Source organism: Bubalus kerabau, chromosome 1 (genome assembly GCF_029407905.1).
Source record: "Bubalus kerabau isolate K-KA32 ecotype Philippines breed swamp buffalo chromosome 1, PCC_UOA_SB_1v2, whole genome shotgun sequence".
Classification (NCBI taxonomy): domain Eukaryota; kingdom Metazoa; phylum Chordata; class Mammalia; order Artiodactyla; family Bovidae; genus Bubalus; species Bubalus kerabau.
In genome coordinates this window covers 1,000,818-1,017,428 of record NC_073624.1, presented here as the reverse complement: position 1 = coordinate 1,017,428, position 16,611 = coordinate 1,000,818, and the positions used below count along the sequence as shown (strand labels likewise).

Genomic DNA, 16,611 nt, shown 5'->3' with positions numbered 1-16,611 from the left:
GTCGAGGCTCAGCGGTGCGGGAGGGCAGCAACCCAGGGAGCGGAGGGGGTGCCTGCCCCTGGAGACCCCACTCCCCGTCAAAGACACCAGATGTAGGGGGAGGCACCGCCAGCCAGGACTGTGACCACTGGACCCAGCGCTTCTCAGCAAGACCGTGGGATCTGCCAGGGGCGGAAGGGGCCCTGAGGAAAGCTCCCTGAAGCGACAGCCCAGGTCAGGCTCTGCCCTGGCTGAGAGCAAGGGGCCCCCCAGCCCCCACGCCCCTCAACCATCCCAGGACGGCTGGGAGCCCGTCCTGCTCCAGGCCTCCTGCGTCTGACTTTCCCTCTTTCACACCCTCCTTCGATGAGCTCAGTTAATTACAAAACTAGTTCACACTCCATTATTTTGACTTGCCTCCACCTCCCGGTGCCGAGTAATTAGACACCGCGTTCAGGCGCAGTGGAGCGCGACCCGGGTCCCTGTTCCCAGAAGGAGGCCTGGGCGGCGGGCGGGCTGCACCTGGGCCGGGCACGGGGCGGCCCGCCGCGTTCCTGCAGGAAAGCATGCCCTCAAATTAATTAGCAATTAAAAACTTTATTTGTAAAAGCAAGCCGAGGACGCACATCTTGTTAAAATGCAAGCTATTGTCTCCAGCCCAGTTTTAAATGAGGAATGAACAGAAATGCCAGAGATTGACAGTGCTCTGGCAAGAGCGTCTTCAAAAACATTTTGCTGAATATTAATGAACTGAAAATGTCATTTCTGGTCCAATTACTAGAAGTAATTAGTTTTTTTTAATTATGGAGGAAGTGGAATTTTAATAAGGTCAATTTTACAATTACAGTTTAAAAAATACTAATTGTATTGTCATTACATCTTATATAATAAATGACATTAACTTGCTAACATCTGTTGATTTTAATATAAATAAACCAAAAATATCATTGTGTCGCATTCTTTGGGGAAAGATGATACAGTGAGAGCTGGATGGCGTGTGAGGGGAGAAACGGGGCTCCAGCCACCCCACGGGAACCCCAGGCCTCACTCTTGGGCCTGCTCACCTGGACCACCTTGGAGGGGGCGCCTGGCGCCTGGTCTGACCGGCCCTGAACGCGAGGCCTTACAAATTCCACTCAGATTCAAGCTTCTGTGTGACGTGGATGGCCTGCCAGCCCTGCAGGAGGCAGCCAAGCCCTGGAGGTGACCAGCTGGCCTCCTGTCCATCACCAAGGGCGTGGCCAAGCCCCTCCTCCCAGGTCCAAGCCCACGGGGTTGCAAGCGCTGTGCCCCCCTCTGCCCAGACGCGTCTGATCCCTGGGGTCAGGCCCTGGTACAGGGGTACCCTCCCCCATCCCAAGCTCCTGGGCCCGAGTGTGAGGACACATCCCGTCAGGGACGCCTTCCAGGCCCCTCCTGACCCCGACCCCGACCCCGACCCTGATACTGACCCTGGCCTGATGCACCTGCTCCACAGCAGCTCCATCCCGGCCGTGAGCACAGACCCCACCAGGCAGCCCCCGTCACTGCCCTGGCGTTGCCACAGGCTGACCCTAAGGGACCCCCGTGGCCAGGCCCACCAAGGCAGGAACGGGAATGGGGAGCCATCCCAGAGGCAGGGTTACCGAGCCCCGGGTGGTGGATACAAGGCAGAGACCGGCTTATTCAGGGACCTCTGGACGGCCGTGCTCTGATGCACCGAGACGGCTGGGCCGCACTGGCCCTGGCGCTGGGGGCCGGGCTGCTTGGAGCCACTTGCTGACCTGACCGCATCTCCAGGCCGCGTCCACCCTCACACTGAGCTCCTACCATCAGCATCACACCCTGAGCTGGGAAACAAGGACCAGAGGAGCCGTGAGTCCCGGGCCCGGGGCTGCTGGGAGGCCGGGCTGGGCCAGGAGCCGAGGGCGTCTGGAGGGAGAGGCTGGGGGGTTCATCGGGGTTGGGACGGCCTCAGCCCTGGATGGCTCGGGCCCTGCCCTTGGTCATTGCCGCTTCCGTCCACGTCCGCCGACTCTGAGAAGCGGCTGGTGGGCAAGGTCCACACAGCCCTGCCGGCTGGCGCGGCTGGGCTCACGGTCCTGGAGGGTCCTCCCGAGCGAGGAGATGAGGCCTCCGTCCCGCCCTCGCACAGGACCGATGACCTGCTCAGAGCAGACACCCAGGAGTCTTCTCGGAAGGAATAAGTGATCCCAGGCTGGCCGGGGTCGTCCCTGGGGGTTATGATCGGCGCCTCCCCGAGGGCACGGCCGGGGTTTGACGCAGCTGGCTCCGCCAGCCCTGTGCCTGTAAAACGACTCAGCCCCGTCTGATGAAGCACCGAGCAGACCCTGCCGCCCACTCGAGTCCCCAGGGCCTGAGCCCATCCTGCTGGGCCAGGGCACTTCCTCGAGGGAACAGCTCGCGGACGTTCAAGACATCAGTGGGTGCTTCTGGGGTCCCTGGGAATGTCGGGTTGAATTTTAATTATCCAGATTAAGATCTACTGATAAAATTAGGAGAAGCAGAAAGGATGTATTTAAACACAGAACCCCAGAAATGAGCACTCCCCGGACGATAAGCGACAGTAAGGACACTGAGGCCTCACTCGGAGGCCTGGGGGCAGGAGGGGCCGCGGACGCTCACTTGGGCTCGTGGCTCCTGCACTGGGGGGAGGGGGACACCCCAGGGAGAGTCCAGTGACAGGCCCAGCCTCGTCCCCCGAGGCACCAGGCGTCAGGGCCTGGCCCTCATCCTTGGAGCCTTTTAGGTCGTGACCTTGTTACTCCCCCTGAAGGATGAGACCCCAAGGGCCCTAGGGGCACGGAAAAGGCAGAGCTGGGATCTGAACGCAGGCAGGAGCCTGACCTCTGCGTGCCCACCGCCCTCGGGCCCTCATGGACGAGGCTCCCCCTCCCCGACCTCCCCGCTGCGTGCTCGCCCTCTGCAGGAGGTGCGGGCACAGCATCTGAACCGCAAGCCACTCGCCCCCAGGAATGAAGGGGAGCGTTCGCACACCGTGTGTGCAGTGCCCAGCGGAGTGAAGGTGCCCTTCAAAAAAACCATGAAAACTGAAAAATCATGCAACGATCCAGGCCAGTTAGAGACTCAGATGGGAACACCAAACCTGAAAAATGTTCAGTAAGAAATGCAGGAAAAAGCGCGATGCCTTTGGTTGTAGAAGGAGCTCCTCAAGCAGGACACGTGAAGCCTGAGGCATGTGGCCAAGAACATTCGTGTGGCCACATTAAAATTACAGCTTCCTCTTTGACCAAAGACAACACGAATGAGACAAGAAGACAAGTCACAGAGAAGAGAAGAGAGTCTGCATTTGAATCAATGAAAAGGGAGCAATGTCCATAATGGGCCCCAAATCCTGCCAGCCAGTAAGAAAAGACAGAGAGCTCGCAGAACAACAGGCCAAGGTTGAGGACAGGAGAGTCACAGAGGGAGGCCTGACACCAAGCGGCAGCTGAAGCAGGCTTCACCCTGGGATTTCAGCCCCAGGAAGGAAGCGGCTTCCCCAGTGCCTCAGGGGTAAAGAATTCACCTGCAGGGCAGGAGACACAAGAGATGAGTGTTTCATCCTTGGGTCGGGAAGATCCCCTGGAGGAGGAAATGGCACCCACTCCAGTGCTCTTGCCTGGAGAATCCCATGGACAGAGGAGCCTGGCAGGCCACAGCCCAAAGGGTTGCAAACAGCTGGACACGACTGAGCAGCTGAGCACGCCAGCACCAGAGCAGCTGCCCTGCAGGGATGTGGGCGTCACGTCAGGGACACGGGGGACAGAATCTGCCAGCAGATCGAGGGCTGGAGACGCGCTCGCCCCGCGAGTGTGCGGTGTAGCTCGAGGTACACATTCTGCAGAAATCTTTACACATGTGACAAACAGGTTTGTACAAAAGTCCTCATCAGCCCATCGTGTGTCAAAGCAAAGCTTCAAAACTCCCCCAGAAGTCACGGCTGAGGATGGGTCAGCCAACTGTTCTGCAGCATGGCAGGGACATTAATGACATAATTGTGTCAACTTGAGAACATAAATAAAACTTGGGAAAACATGCATAGACTGTGTGTGCAAATGCTCAGTCGCTCAGTTGTGTCTGACTCTGTGACCCCGTGGACTGTAGCCCACCAGGCTCCTCTGTCCTAGGGATTCTCCAGGCAAGAATACTGGAGTGGGTTGCCATGCCCTCCCTCCAGGAGATCCTCCCAACCCAGGGATCAAACCCGCGTCTCCTGCATCGGCAGGAGGATTCTTTACCACTAAAACTGTGGAATTTGCTAAATGCATATGATCACTCACAAAAAAGTGTAAGAATGCAAAATAATTTTTAAAGTTCCAGAGATCCTCTAACGTAAAAACAGGACTAGTTAAATAGCGCTTCAGGACCACGGCTTCCTAGACTCCAGCCCGTGTGTCTGTTGCCTGCTGCCACGTGATACCCACAGACTCCGGGTCAGGAGGGGCCTTCTGTTCCTCACGCACTCCATGCGGCAGGGGTCAGGGCACAGCCTAGCGGGGTCCTCTGTCCAGGGTCCCCAGGGCTGCAGTCACAATGTGGTCGGGCTGGGGTCCCACCCGGAGACTCAGCGAGGGGAGCGTCTGCCTCCTTTTGCCTGTGGGACTGGGGCTGGGGGCTTACGGCTGCCTGTTGGCTGGAACTGACAGGCAGGCCAGGTCAGGACAGGGTCGGGGGGTGGGTCTTGGGGACGCAGACAAAGCCTCCCCTTCCACAGTGGCCCCTGGCTTTCACCGCCCGTGACCACAAGGAGACCAGTGCTCCAAGGCGCTGTGGAGACACAATGGAGACGGGACACGTGAGAAGCTGTGCAACTCACCTATCACCCTTCACGGTTCTGGGCTGACCCGACGCGGCAGGTGGAGTCCCTCCACAGAAGTCACAGATGGAAGAGCCTGTTGTTGGTATTGTTGTTAGAAATGCTTCTAAAAAGGTTTAGCCCTATGAGAATTTTCAGCTCGAGTTTTGTCATCCGTATGATCGGGAAGGGTGGTTCCTGAGTGGGCTCGGACGCGCCCCATTGGGTGCCTGTGGGTTTGGGAGGAAGAGCATGGGAGTGTGGGGGCCACTGGTGAAGACGAGTGTGTGCAGATGTAGGTGTGTACAGGCATGTACAGATATAGGTGCATATACAGGTACAGGCATGTATGTGTGTACAGCTGCAGGTGTGTGTGGGCACAGGTGTGTGCAGATGTGTGTGCAGCTGCATGCAGGTTTGTACAGGTGTGTGAAGGTGTATATACAGGTGCATGTACAAGTGTGTGCATGTGTGTACATGTGTGTGAGGTTGTGGGTGCATGCAGGCGTGTGCAGGTCTGTGCAGGCACAGGTGTGTACACGTGTGCAGGTCAGATGTGTGTGGGCGCGTGCTCACGTGGTGCACAAGAGGAGCTGCTCCTGTCTGCCCCTGCAGTCCTCGCTGGCGTCCTCCCTGTGGGGAGTGTGGTTCCTCCATTTGTCGAGCTGAAATGACATTCAAGTTTTGGCCTCTCATCAGACACACAAATAGGTAAATCTTGATGAGAGGACTTAATCAATTCTGCTCATTTTTTCTGGTTTTAATTAGCATTTTTCGTCCTAATGAGAGCAACTGTATCCATTCACCAGAAACCCACCTAATTGTTCCCACCACCCACCCGACTCTGGAGAGACCCTGCACAGCTCACAGAATGTCAGCACACTCTGTCCTAATGAAGCGAATAATTTATAAATGCCGAAAGCAAGGGGGTGTTATTTATCACCTCCTAACAGATTGATGGGTATCAGATTTACCTTCTTCACACAGGACGTTTTTCTTTCTTTCCAGAACTGTGGGGTATAAATTAAAGAACAGCCATCTGCATTAAATCCAAGGACAGTTGCTCACCACGTCTCAGGGTTGAGCTGCACGGAAAGGAAACAGTCACGTGATGAAATGACTCCAGGGACCCCTGCACCCAAGGTTAAAAAGATGCAGGGGGGTGTGAGATGCCACTGAAATGCCGAGACCCAGACACTGGTGTCCACACGTGCACCATTGCACATTCCCACAGACACATGCGTGCACACAGACATGCACACATGTGCAGGCTCTTATGCGCAGACACAGTTACAGAAGCCTGGGTGTGCACGCACATGGTGCAAATCTGCAGGTCAGCAAGGCCCCCTGGACCTTGGCGCTGGGCCCAGATCTCATTCAGAGGTGCTCTGTGTCCTGTGTGGGGACGTTTTCCGGGGAAGCTCACTGAGATGCCGATAACCTGGGTCACCCGTCTTCTGGAAGAGGGAGGAACAGCCCCACGGTGGGATCGGAGGGCGCTACACCCTGGGAAGCTGAGAAGGACCCCGCCAGCCTCCATGTGCAGCTCCCCATCTGGACTGTCCTGCGTTCTGCAAGCACTGAGTCAGATGATGACTCTGCCCACCACGAAGGAAGACGCTTTGCTGAGCGTGGAGGAAAGCCAGAAGCTTCTGGGCGCAGGATGACCTCGGCCTGTGAGAGGGCTTCCCTCCTCACCCGCCCCCCAGCACTGTGGTAAGGAGTCCTGCCCAGGGACCAGCCAGAGACCCCGCAGGCATCCCCCCGCATCTCTGTCGCCCCTCGCTGAAGAGCTCCCCGCCGCCCTGCCTGTGCCCACACCTGGGCAGGGGGCCCATTGCAGGACGTGCCACCGGAGCCTCCTCTGGGCCATGACTCACCCCAGCCCCACTGGTTGGAAAGGAGGCCAGGGCTCTGGTCTCTCGAGCCTCCAGGTGCTGTTCCTCAGGGGGAGGACTCAGGCCTGGCCAGCGCCCCTTGGAGCCAGCAGCTGGACCGTGGCCACCCTGTGCCACGGGAGACCCTGTGTGGGACAGGGGCTGGCCTTCCTCCTGGAAGCTCCCAGGGAACAGGGAGGAAACGCCGGCATCAGGTTAAGACTCCTGAGTCTGACTTTTCCAGACGCAAGCCCTTGAATGAAACACCGATCAGGAAGGACGCTTTTCTGGGGCCGCAGCCACTGCTGGAGGAGGGTCTGGGGTCTGCAGTGTCTGGACACAGAGGTCCTGTCCCCACGTGAGTGAGGAAGGGGGAGAGGCCTGGGCCCGAGGCCAGGTGAGAGCAAGGACACACGCGGGATGTCAGTCTTCCCGAGATCCAGGTGCCCCGGCCCCGTCCTCACTGCAGTCCTCTCTCCCACGCCCCCCCGGGGGCATCAGGGCCACAGCGCAGCTCTGCACGGAGCGGCTCCACCGCAGACAGGAGCAGGGCCGGGGGCAAACACCTCTGTCCCTCTAGACGAGTCGTCCTTGGACAGAGCATAGACGTCCCGGTAAATTCTTGGAGGACCCACTGGGAGCGCGGGGTCCGCAGGAGCTGAGACAAGCGGTGGGGGTGCGGCCGTGAGAGATGTCGCTGAGAGCAGGCGGGACGCCCTTGAGGGCAGCTTGGGAGGCGGGGGGCTCAGGCCGCAGGCTCGGAGGAGACACGCCCGTCCTGGGCCTCCGGTGCGCTGTGGGGAGACGACTCTGCTACAAAGGCTTTCTGTGCTCCTGTCTCTCCGACTCAGACTTGGAAGGGGAAGTGCTGGCAGGAATCCAGCCCACAGTGGGTGCCAGCGGACTCCTGAGGATGCAGCCCCGCACCGGGCACTCTGCCCTCCCCACCACCCACGTGCTCCATGAGCCCGGCAGGCTCCCCTCCGCACCCACGCTCCCTGAGAGCGGTGCCCCTGGGAACACCTGCCCCAGCGTCTGTCACTCAGGACCCCCACAGTGACCACGCAGAGAGCCCCTCTGTTGCTGTCAGGCATTGAGTCGGGCCCCCAGAGTCGCTGAGGTCAGGACCCATGGACATGCCTCACCTGGGAAAAGGGGCCTTTGCTGATGGCCAAGTTCTAATGAGGTCCTCGCGGTGGGTCCTTGTCCAGCAGGACTGGTGCCCCCCGGGGCGGAGGACAGCAGGGTGCAGACAGAACGGAGGGGAGCAGCTGTGACGTGAGGCCATGGGGCACTGGGGGAGAGGCTCCTGCAGGCCAGAGAGAGAGCCCCCGAGCCCGCAGAGAAGCCCACCCCCCACACCCTGACCGCAGGCGCTGGCCTCCAGGCTGGGAGACGGCGCATCCCTGCAGCTGAAGCCGCCGCCTGGGCCTGACGCCAGCCCCGGGATGCTCTCACAGCCTCTCACAGGAGTGTGTCCCCAGCCTGCAGCTGGGGGCCTCGGACGAGCGCCCACCGGGCTCACCCCGACCCCTCCCACCAGGCCCAGGCTTGGTCTCAAAACCGAGAATCCGAGGCTCCACACCGGCTCAGGGATCCACAGCCGACCACCTCACCTGCAGGGACACATGAACACCGCGCCCTCAGATGTGACTCGTGAAGGATTCGGTCCTGGGACAGAACACGAGAGGCCGCATCTGGGCCTGGCTGATTCACAGACGGTGGGCACGTGGGGGCCTCCTCCTTCTCAGGTCAGAGCAGCCTCGGGGCCGAGTGCAGGCGCCCCACCCGGAATTCTGCTCGTCTCTGGCTCCAACGATAGTAGGGAATCTTATTTTTATTTTATTGGCGCATAGGTGATTTGCAGTGTTGTGTTAATTTCTGCTGCACGGCAAAGTGTCTCAGTTGCACACATATGTGCATTCTTCTTCACATTCTTTTCCGCGATGGTTTCTCCCAGGATACTGAAGACAGTTCCCTGTGCTATACAGTAGAAACTTGTCGTTTTGTGTTTAACTTCTCAGCAATCCTATAGGACCAGAGTGACCGTCACAGCCCCGAGAGCTCTCCTCCCCAGCAGATGACAGCCCTCCGTCTCCTGCCACTGGGGCCGGGCCCATTCCTTCACAAAAGAGACAGGACTTTAAAGTTCACGTGATGGAATTTCTTACATTTAGCATCAGCGCCTCTGCGGTTTTTATTCTTAGGAAATAAAACTTCACGTTTCTCTGTATTATTCTCTGCACCCAACACTTTCCAGCTGTTATTACAACCTTCTTTTAATCTTGCTTCTTTAAAATGTTAATGATTTTCTTCAGAGAAGAGGCTGCTGCACCCACACACTTCTTCGGGTACCTGGGATTATGAGACACCACACAGGATGCTCCCGGACCCCCAGCGGCATCTCAGCCCAGGTACTGGGAGCCCATGCTGGCGGCCCCGCAGCTGGACACAGTGGCTGGTCGCCAGGGGGCTCACAGCGCTGGGGACCCGGGGGCTCAGCTGCCGCCTGCCCTCCCACCACACACCCTGCCGTTGAGCAGGCCATGTGCAGTCAGCAGGTTAGATGGAAGGGAATCAACTCACTCAGCCCTGAGCCGTAAGAAGGCCTCCTCCAGGCCGCAAGGTGGACAGGGCCTCTGCAGCCACAGGAAGGTCACTGGGTTCAAGGACGTGCCTGGGAGCCTGGGAGGGGCTGGCTACCCACTTGGATTTCCCTGGTGGCTCACCTGGTAAAGAATCCGCCTGCAGTGCGGGAGACCTGGGTTTGATCCCTGGGTTGGGAAGATCCCCTGGATGAAGGGAAAGGCCACCCACCCCAGTATTCTGGCCTGGAGAATTCCATGGACTGCATAGTCTATGGGGTCACGAAGAGTCGGACACAACTGAGCGACTTTCACTAGAAGGGACAAGCATGCGTCGTTGATGGTTAAGAGACAACTGACTCCTTTACCTCCACTGGAAGAGAAGCTTCATTATTGTTGGAACACAGAGGCTCCAAAAGAACCGATTGGATTTTCTTCTTTTTTTCTGCTTACTGACTCTCTCCCGAGAGTCACCCTCCTCGGCGTCCTCAGGACAGAGCCAGGTAATTGCTTGGCTTCATGACAACTTTCCAGGCTCCTGCATTGCTCTTACGAGGTCACAGGCACCCGAGGGCTTGGGAAGAAAATGCTTATGACAGGCCCTGGCACGCAGCAGCCTTCTCCTGCGCAGGGCGGGTCCACCCACTGCCCCTCACGCCCGGGGGCCCTGGGCCGGGCCCTGAGACGGCAGGGCGCAGACGTCAGCACCTCTCTTTGCCAGTGAGCTCACAGCTGTGTTCTGTGGTCACACTCGTTCCTCAGGGGCGAAGGCCTCCCTGCGGGTGTGCCGGAGCTGGGAGGCAGTGCCAGGGGTCGGCTCACGCAGCGTCATCAGGGCTTGGGAGGAGGTTCGGCCTTTCCGACAAAGGCCCTCGTCCAGGAGAGACCCCGCTCCCCGCCCGATGTGACAAGCGCAGAGGAACACCGGCAGGAGAAGCGGCCGCCCCGGCAGAGAGGCCCCGCTGGACACGGCGCTTCTCGGACCCACGTCCTCTCCCTGGCAGTCGGGCTGGGCGGGCCTGGAGCAAGCTTCCTACATCAATGTGTTCATCAGTCTTATACCACGTTGCTGTGAAATGCCCTCCTGCTAGAGTAAGGCCTCCCGAGACGCTCGCCTGCCTACAAAAGTCTCTACAGGAAGGCCCTGGGTTTTGTGATGCAGTGAAGTCCTCGACGGGGTCGTTTATGATCAAAGGGGGAAAGAAGCCGCACCTGCAGGCCGGGCTGACCCAGGCGTCTGCAAGCAGGGGCAGGTGGGGTCCTTCCCCTGGGACGGGGGTGAGGGGAGCACCACCCCCTGAGAAGGGTGCGGGGGGCACGTGGGACAAAGCCACTCCCGGGTCCCCAGGCCTCTGCCTGCGGCTCTGAGCCGGCGCTGGGCGCTTCTCCAGCTTTCCAGGAACCCTCGCCTCCTCTGATGGAACGGGGATCCTGACAGGCCTCTGACTGGCCACCACGGCGTTCAGCCGCTGAGCATGGACATTGTGTGCAGTCCTGCAGAAAGCACGCCCTCTCAGGCTGCCCCAGGGTCCAACCAGGGTCCCAGTGGCGGGGAAGCACTGAGAGAGGCTGACTGCTGGTGACGGGTGGCACTGGGAGGGACAGAATCAGCCCCAGGCCGTGGAGACGCTGCTTCTCCCTGTGCACGGGGAGGCTTGGACCTGAGGGTGGACTCAGACCAAGGTCTCAGAGAGGAGCCCTCGGGGCCTGGGACACGCCGTCCTGCCCAGCCAGAGGCGGGCAGCCCGTCGGCAGGTCCACAGGCCAGCTGACCTGTCCCGGCCTGTCCACTTTCCTCTTATAGCAAATGTAGGGGCGTCGGAGAGGCCTGCATGGTGACACCCCACATCCACCTCCCCTCTAGGGCACCCCCAGGTGGAGACCAGGACCCTGGCCCCCGACCTGTGGCTGGAACTCCAGATGCTCCGGTGTCCTGGCCACGCTGACATCTGAGGCCGCAGGGCCCTGCTGTGCTGGTCTTTCTCTGCAGTCCCGTCCCATCCACAGGTTCATGGTCCCTGGAGGTCAGGCCTGTCCATACGCCCAGACCAGGCTTCAGGGTCCAGAAGGTCAAGGAAGCCCACAGGCTGACCCATTCTTTCTCTCTGCCCTGCATCCTCCACGCAGATTTCACCCTCAGCCTGGTGGGAAGAAGGCTGCGGCTGCTCCAGTCATCACCTCGGCACCCAGAGATTCGGGAGGGCTGTCACCCACCAGAACTCCATCCTGGGAAGTGGGAAAGGCCCTGAATCCCCTCATACCACACGTGCCCCCCACGCCCCGGAGGGACCTTGGAAACACGGTGCTCATGAATGAAACCAGCCGCAGAAGCCACGTGGTGTGTGGCCCGGAACAGGGACATCTGCAGAGGCAGAAAGCGGGAGACACACGGGCAGCCCTCGGCCGTGACACTGGGCACGCAGCGCCGAGCAGGGCATCCCCCGTCTCTATTAATGCACTACAGTCCTGGGGTCAGCTGTTCCTTCAGCGCAGCGGGCGGCCCTGGCCTGGTCGCCTGCACAGCCCCCGGAAGGGGCAGCCCTGGACGATGCTGGGCGAGCACCCTTCAGGTCATATGCATGCAGGTTAAGTCGCTTCAGTCATGTCCGACTCTTTGCGACTCCATGGACTGTAGCCCACCAGGCTCCTCTGTGTGTGGGATTCTCCAAGCAAGAACACTGGACTAGGTTGCTATTTCCTTCTCCAGGGGATCTTCCCAAACCAGGGATCAGACCCGGGGATCGAACCTGCGTCTCTGATGTCTCCTGCACTGGCAGGCGGGTTCTTTACCACGAGCGCCACCTGGGAAGCAGGTGCGTCCTAACCCAGGATGCGACCATCAGCCTGGTGGCGTGTCTCTTCCAGGTGAGGCTGCTGAGCAACCGTGAGAAGACCGAGCGCCCAAATGTGACCGTCTCCAAGGAGAATCTCTGAGGACCAGCCCCGCCATGCACCCAGAGGCCCCCGCAGCCCCGCCAACCCCCCAGAGACCCCCACAGCCCCGCCAACCCCCTGGAGGCCCCCACAGCCCCGCCAACCCCCCGGAGGCCCCCACAGCCCCGCCAACCCCCCGGAGGCCCCCACAGCCCCTCCATCCCCCCGGAGGCCCCCACAGCCCCGCCATCCCCCCGGAGACCCCCACAGCCCCGCCAACCCCCCGGAGACCCCCACAGCCCCACCAACCCCCGGAGACCCCCGCAGCCCCGCCATCCCCCCACAGCCCCGCCATCCCCCCACAGCCCTGCCATCCCCCCAGAGACCCCCACAGCCCCACCATCCCCCCACAGCCCCGCCAACCCCCCGGAGAGCCCCACAGCCCCGTCATCCCCCCACAGCCCCGCCATCCCCCCACAGCCCCGCCAACCCCCCGGAGACCCCCACAGCCCCGCCATCCCCCCGGAGACCCTGGAGCCCCGCCGTCCCCCCAGAGGCCCCCGCAGCCCCACACAGCAGCTCCAGCCTGCCTCTCTCTCCCTCCGTCCAATCAACCCACTCTGTGCATTTTAAGTCTTCTTACGGCCTTGTGCGCTAGCCAGGCCCCCTGGTGGAATGCTGGGCAGCAGTGGTGAAGACAGCAGTCCTGGCGTTATCCCCACCCTGGAGGGAGGAACACGGCCGGTCTCACACGAGCGAGGCGCTCGCCACGGGCTCTGCACGGACGTCTCTGCTGAATCAGAGGGTGCTCCACAGTCCATCTGAGTTTCGATAGTAAACGCTGACAAGCTCTCAGGTTGTTTTTCTACGTCTCTTGAGGTTATCCCATTTCTCTCTCCTTTATTTCGTCCACATGCTGAGGGACACAGATTTTGAATGTGAAGCAAGTTTGCCGTCCCAAGATAAACTCCACGTGGGCGCAGCGGCAGGTGTCGAGTCTTGTGGAGCTGGGTCTGAGCGGCCACCGCCGTGAAGCGCGTCTGCGCCTGTGCTCCTCAGGGATGCTGCGACTCGGGCTTGGTGTCCGTGTTATTTGCTCAGAGAATGAGCTGGGAATCACCCCCTTTCTCCACTTTCTGGCGTTATTTATTACTCGCTCCTTGCCTATTCGGTAAAATTCTTAGCAAAGCCACGTGGGGCTGGATTTTTCTCTAAAAAAAGAAAATGAGTTGGTCGGATGGTGTGTAGATCTTTGTTTGTCTGTTTAATTCTTTCACTTCCTGTTTCTTTCTGACATAGGGCTATTTCACGTTTGTTTCTCTCTCGTGAGAAAACCCGAGACAACCTGATGACGTTGGAGGCACAGCCGGGGAGGCAAGCGGAGCCCGGGGTGTGCGGAAGAAGCAGGCAGGTCCGGGAAAAGTAACACTTGGCGTGCTTTGAAATTTTGTAGTCCAGATAACACCAAATTTGGAGACAGAAAAAACTGCAGTTACTGAAAATGTTTACCTTGATATTAATTCTCCATCTACAACTTAATCCTGAAGACGTGCCTGGAAAGGTTATAACATTATTGGCCCCTGGACTGGCACCTTGATCCCTGCTATTTCAGCCTGGATCAGAAATTTCAATGCTGCATGGTAGAGTCTTTAAAAACAGTGTTTCTCGCGGACACGCTTGACAGTAGCTACGAAATCTGCAGCAGCCTAACCAAGCTCCTGGAGGCCCGCGGGGAGGGTGTGCGAGTCAGGAGTCAGCCCCTCTCTGTGTTGCTATTCTCATTTCTCTTTAGATAAACGTTTATGCGTCTCATCGGAGAAGGCAATGGCTCCCCACTCCAGTACTCTTGCCTGGAGAATCCCATGGACGGAGGAGCCCAGTAGGCTGCAGTCCATGGGGTCACTCAGAGTCGGACAGGACTGAGCGACTTCACTTTCACTTTTCACGTTCATGCATTGGAGGAGGAAATGGCAACCCACTCTAGTACTCTTGCCTGGAGAATCCCAGGGACAGGGGAGCCTGGTGGGCCGCCGTCTACGGGGTCGCACAGAGTCGGACACGACTGAAGCGACTTAGCAGCAGCAGCATCAGTGTGCGTCTCATAAAGCCGGTCCCTGTGCAAACGCTCACACTCCACCTGCAGGGGGCGCCCCGCAGTCGTCGGGACACAGGCCCCCGGGGTCGCTGCCAGATCAGTCCAACCTCCCGGACCCAGCGCTGAGCGCCTGCCTGCCCGCCAGGGGTCCCGCTGCGCATGGACAGCGCTCTGAGCTCAGGAGGCCGGACGTCTCGGGGATGACGTGTCTGTGAGGAGGTTGAGCCACAGAAAGGTGAGCCTGGACCCGGTGAGGGGAACCAGGTGCTGCTCAAAACCTGCACCAGCTGGGAATGACTTTAATCCGATCACACGTGGAATTCAAAACTGGGTCTCCTTAGGGCTTTCCAGGTGGCTCCGTGGGGAAGAATCCACCTGCCAATGCAGGAGATGAGGGTTTGTTCCCTGGGTGGGGAAGATCCCCTGGAGAAGGAAATGGCAACCTGCCCCAGGATTCTCGCCTGGAGAATCCCCTGGACAGAGGAGCCCGGCGGGCTGCAGTCCATGGGATCGCAGAGGGCGGGACAGAACTGAGCACAGCAGCAGGGTCCCCTCAGCGTGCCCACAGGGGCTCGTCACTGCCCTGGTCTTGGGGAGAGTGCACACCCTCTTCTGTGGCTCCTGGCTCTGTGCTGAGGAAAAGAAATATCACGACACCAAAGGCACGATCCACGAGCGAAATAATTGATAAGCTGGCCGTCACTGAAATTAAACACTGCTGCTCTGTGACAGATGACGTCAAGAGAATGAGACCAGCCACAGACATGAGAAAACAGTGGCAAAGACCCGCCTGATAAAGAACTGTATTCAAAATATACAGTGGATTCTTCAAGACTTATAACGAAAAACAAGCAACCCAGTTAAAAAGTGGGCAGGGAAGGAGAACAGACTCCTCACCAAAGAAGACATGCAGACGGCAAATAGTCATATTAAAAGATGCTCCACACGCTATGTCATCAGGGAAATGCAAACAAAAATAACAATGAAACGCTATTACACACTTATTTGCCTTTGTTCAGTCGCTCAGTCGAGTCCAACTCTTTTCGACCCCACGGACTGCAGCACGCCAGGCCTCCCTGTTCTTCACCATCTCCCGGAGCTCGCTCAAACTCATGTCCATCGGGTCCATGATGCCATCCAACCATCTCATCCTCCGTCGTCCCCTTCTCCTGCCCCCAATCTTTCCCAGCATCAGGGTCTTACCCAATGAGTTGCCTCTTCCCATCAGGTGGCCAAAGTATTGCAGCCCACACCCTTGTGAGAACGGTCAACACCCGACACAGACAACGCCACACACTGGCGAGGACGCAGAGCAACGGAACCCCTCCCCACCGCCGGAAGCGACCCCTCCCCGCCGCCGGAAGGGACGCAGCAGTGCAGCCCCTTGGAAAACTGATGTTTTCTACAAAACCGAACACACTTGCATATAATCCAGCAATCGCCCTCTTGGGAATTTACCCAAAGGAGTTGAAAAATTAAGCCCACATAAAAACCTGCACACGGATATTTGTATAACTTCACTCATAATTGCCAGCCTTGGGGGCAGCAAGGTGCCCTGCAAGGTGAGCGGGTGAACAAGCTGGGTCCATCCAGACAATGATATTAAGCAGCACTTCCCAGACTGAGCTCTGGAGCCCTGACAAGACGTGGAAGAACCCCACCTGTGTCACCAGGTGGGAGTGGCTGGTCTGGAAGGGCCACAGGCCGGGCGAGTCCACCTCTGTTAGGCTTTAGAACAGGCTCAGCGACCGACACGGTCAGCAGGTCCGAGGGCGCCTCCACCCTCTCAGGCTCCTTCCATGGCTCCCAAGGGGACCGTCCAAGGCCCTACCAAGATCTGTGAGGCCCCAAGAGACACAGTCTCTGCGTTCCTGCCGCTCTCGTCCTCCCCAGGGCGTCCTGAGCCCCGTGGCCACCCGGTGAGAAGGTGGAAGAGACCGAACTGGCTTCTCGTTTTTGTGACAAATCAGCGGGATGCTACAACAACCTGGTTATCGTCTCCCAGCGTCCTGGGTCGCACATCTGCTGTGGCTGGGCTCTCTGCTCATGTCCCAGCCTGAGGCCAGCTGGTGGCCTGGCTGGGGTCCTGTATGAGCCCTCCTGGGGTCCTCCTCCCAGGAATTCAGGTCCTGCGGCTGCGGGACCGAAGCCCCAGGTGACCAAAGGCCACCAGCTGCATCCAAGCCTGCGGGCAGCGCTGCCCCTCCCGAATTTCTCCCAACTGGGCCAGGGACTCAGAACCGTCTCCTGGGACTGTGGTCGGGTGAGGGGCCCACGTCTCCAGACACCCCAACACGGCCCCCTGACAAGGATGATGCTCAGCCGTTCACCCCTCAGTGCTGGGCCCGGGGTCTTGCTCAGGGACAACATGGGGGTCAGTGGGGATCAGCAGTGCGAGCCTTG

The 16,611-nt window shown here is 59.2% G+C and overlaps 2 long non-coding RNA genes across 2 annotated transcripts; one reads left to right on the top strand and one right to left on the bottom strand.

Moving 5' to 3' along the window:
* Nucleotides 1-4,361: 4,361 nt before the first annotated feature.
* LOC129641278 (uncharacterized) lies at nt 4,362-15,540 on the bottom strand. Its single transcript, XR_008709283.1, has 3 exons — nt 15,412-15,540; nt 5,752-5,862; nt 4,362-4,749 (listed from the first exon to the last, which is right to left on the bottom strand). It is a non-coding gene; the product is annotated as an uncharacterized LOC129641278 (long non-coding RNA).
* On the top strand, nt 13,108-15,521 carry LOC129641279 (uncharacterized). Its single transcript, XR_008709284.1, has 3 exons — nt 13,108-13,284; nt 13,413-13,524; nt 15,437-15,521. It is a non-coding gene; the product is annotated as an uncharacterized LOC129641279 (long non-coding RNA).
* Nucleotides 15,541-16,611: the final 1,071 nt, after the last annotated feature.